Here is a 3,814-nt window from a genome sequence, read left to right as displayed (position 1 = left end):
CTCTTAGTCTGACCCGTCACCCAGGACCTGTTTGCCTTGGGAGACCCTACCAGGGACATATAGCCCCCGACAACATAGCTCCTAGGATCACTCGGGTACTCAAACCCCTCCACCACAATAAGGTGGCGGTTCAAGGAGGGCCCGAAAAGCCTGTTTTGTTTAAATTAATATCACATTCAAAATATCAGCAGGTTTTATTGACGGTGGAAGCAATGACGGGATTTAATGACATCAAAAACTATCAGTAACTTCACGTTAAAGAATGGTCCCCTGTTAACGATGGACAGAATTAAACGTCTAAATCTAGATTACTAAATGTCTTTAAGTATCCAGAAATGAAGACTAACTGGAGGATGACTTGTATAAAGTTGCAAGTAATGGTGTCTTGTAATGTTTTTTAGGTTAACACGGGTGAAGTTAATTAACTTCACCTACCTATAACAAAAGAAGGAAAGTAGAAAATGCTAAACACAGATAGATGTGATCTTCAAATCAAGTCAAAGTTTGTTTGTCATATGCACAGTTAGGAAACGTGTTTCCCTGTACAATGAAATTCTTACTTTGCCGTCCACATGAATGCCACAAAATACAAATGAAATATAAAGTAGATAAATAAGTAACACAAAATCTAAGGCACTTTAAGCAGCAAATGCAGCAGTATAATAAACATTTATAAGGATTTAATAAGAGAATGTATGCTGCATGGGAAGCAGTCAACAGTCAATGTGCAAACTGAGAATATAAACAGTACAGGTATACAGTACATGACGTATTTCCTGGTAATAAACTCCTCAGCTGTTTAGGAGTCTGATGGCAGAGGGAAAGAAAGAGTTTTTCAGTCTAGAAGTCCTGCATTTCAAAGGTCTTCAAATGAAGACCTTTCATTGCAATTTTTTTTTATCACACACACACACACGTGTGTATTTGACACACTTGTCTTCTACTCCTGTAATACCTCCTGTTCTACATTCAAGGTCGCAGTGACCAGAGGATCCCATCTCTGTTGGCTACACAAGATTCTCCAGATGATCACCAACAATGGGAAACACATACTTTACATTTTCTGTCTTCAAGAACAAATTGCCACTACACTCCTTCTCTATTAAGCTGTGGATGGGTAAATTCACCAGAACAATAGAAACAATAGTGTAATTTCATACATGGATTTGTACAAAATATTCTCTATCTTCAGACTCTGGGTGGGTATTTTTAGGATGTAGTGTATGGGGTGGTTTGCTTTGAATGACATCTTTGTTCATAAATAAAGGTAGGTGACACTTGAGGTGGATTCACTAGCTGTTGTAGAGCTTTTAATTACCTTTACAGGCTTTCTCCATGTTTGCTTCATACTAAATTTTGAATATGGATCTTGTGGTATAAGCAAAACCTAGAGCTGCTAATGTATTCCAGTATCGTTTTGTTCAAAGCAGAATTATATTGAGACTGTACTAGTACTTAATAGTACTTTATTACTCATGTTCACTTGCTGTACTTTGGCCATATGCACAACAGCAGGACTAACTATAATTTGCATAGATATATACACAAAATTTATGTAGTTAATTTCCCCACCATTTCATGAAAGGCAAGCTTAACTGTAAAACAATGTATCTCAACACTTTTGATATGTCTTACATTGCACAATGTATTTGAATACAGGGCACCTGAAGACCTGAGTACATCATCTCCAGAACTTGGGAGGCACGTGGCCCAGTGAAGAAGACAACCCAAAGCTTTGGGCTTGCACTACAAACCTCTGGACAACAGTTCAGATGGTGAGTAAATTGTTCAACCACTGTGAAATATGTCGGATTAAATTCTTATTGCTGTGGAAAGCTTCTTAAAGTGAAATTTAACATTCCTTCAGTTTAGTATTAAATGTGAACCTTTATATGAGTGGTGCTTTACAACTGCAGAGTAGTTTAAATTACTCTTAAATATCAAATTTGCATGGCCTCTTTCATAAATTGAGGGTAAACAAAATGGGAATTACAGTGAATGTTCCTTTTAGGCTTGATCGCAATGAACCCAGTAGAGGGACGACATCAGCAATGTGGCCTATCTTGTATTTCAATTTTTATTTTTTTCTGTTGACTTGGGACTATATATTTTGCTGTGTCGTGCTTTAAATTTGTGCTTTTTCCATTTCCCCCTTAGGCAATCCTTAACCAGATGTCGTCCCGTGGACAGACCAGCAGCAACATTCTTGAGGACATGCACAGACGAGCAAGTTTGCTTATAAATGGAGCATTTATTATTGAAATCAAAGCTTTACAAAACTTTTCCCTTTTCTTTTGCAGCCACTCCAGCCCAGCCAGCTGCTGAAGTTTTGGGTAAGATGGGAAATCCCTACTGGTGGGGTCATCAAGGTAGAGACCTCACGTGACTACAAGAGAACTTGCCACAGCTGTGGTACAGGCACATGGAGAAAATGTGAAGTACTGTACCTTAATGACCCCACCAGTAGGGATTTCCCACCTTATGCCAAAACCTAAGCAGCATGTAAAAAAAGGAGGGTACTCTATGTGGGACACAAATTGTAAGGCAGAAGGGTTGCACTGAAGTGCGTACAGGTGGTCATAATGTTATACCTGATCAGTGTATAGTTAAGTGCACAGAAGTTATCAATAAGACTGCACACAGTACCTGGATGTAAAGTCCAGTTTCTTTGCAGCATCAAGGAAGAACTCCAACTGCCTTGTTTCTGGCCATTTGGAGGATCAGAACCTGTGACAGAGTTAACTCAATCAGCCAATTCTACCAAACAAGTTTATCCACAGTGAATTAAAAAAAAAAATTCTATTTTCCAGCTGTACTATCAATTTGCTGTGTTTCACTTGAGAGCAATGGTCAATCACTGTGTTATGACAATGTTTGCCATAAACATTACACATAGAACACAAAGTTTTTACTAAAGCAATACAGGCTCTGATCCTTTGGTTTAAGGCACAACAACAAAGCGTAATTATCATACAATATGAACCTGTTACACTACAGTTCATTCTGACCCTGTGTACAAACGTGGTCGACACAAATGCAGAGTTAAAGTACTTATAAAGACACTAATATGCACACCTTTCAGCTGTCTTAAAACACCATATATCAAACTAGGGAAGTTTGTCAGGGAAAAAAATGGGTCAGATTGTAACAAAAAATTAGATGTTGCATGCAGTTACATTGTGCTCCATGTTAGTTTTGAGAATTTTCATTACAATTTATATCAAAAGTTGCTCAAACACTTTTGAAATTAATCAGGACAAAAGAGCTGAGAAATTACAGTCTGACCTGAACCTATCAGTGCTAGTCTAGTACTCTCACTTGAACCACCACAACTTTGTTTCTCACCTCATCAACTTGCAGTTGGTGTTCATATGTAGGAGTGACAGGGGTCCGGAATGCTGTCGGTCCTCCTCACAACACACCTGAGACTATTTACGCTGTGCAAGTCCCATATTCTTGTCTGTGCGTTCTGTGGCCTGTTGAACTAAATATTACTAAATATTTCCTTTAAATATAAAGAAATTAACATAACTTGACAAATAAAGTTCTAACATAAACTACCAACAAATAAACAATAAATTTCTCCCAAACTCCCCCCTTTCTTATATTGGGCACTTGGTGCAGTCCAGGCCTAGTGGGAAGTATTTAAACCTGCTGCTTGTTCAGTCAAATCTTTTGGTTGAACCGCGCCCTGCTGCTTCCTCAGTCAAATCTTTTGGTTGAACCGCGCCCCCCCATCCATGGACCAGGAAACACAGTAACTAAAAAGAAAAGGTAAACATTAACAATACAAAATTAATTAAACGTGCATGCT

General features: G+C 38.4%; 1 protein-coding gene across 1 annotated transcript in view; it reads right to left on the bottom strand.

The window, feature by feature from the left end:
* dtnbp1b (dystrobrevin binding protein 1b) overlaps window positions 1-3,521 on the bottom strand; it is a 555,482-nt gene extending 551,961 nt beyond the window's left edge. Inside the window, exon 1 of the mRNA XM_020597564.1 lies at window positions 3,346-3,521. The gene's annotated coding sequence lies outside the window, so the exon portion shown is untranslated. The remainder of the gene's footprint in view (window positions 1-3,345) is intronic.
* Between the last annotated feature and the right edge of the window lie 293 nt (window positions 3,522-3,814).

This window comes from Monopterus albus, unplaced genomic scaffold, assembly GCF_001952655.1.
Source record: "Monopterus albus unplaced genomic scaffold, M_albus_1.0 scaffold34.1, whole genome shotgun sequence".
Lineage (NCBI taxonomy): Eukaryota > Metazoa > Chordata > Actinopteri > Synbranchiformes > Synbranchidae > Monopterus > Monopterus albus.
This window is presented reverse-complemented; position numbering and strand designations above follow the sequence as displayed.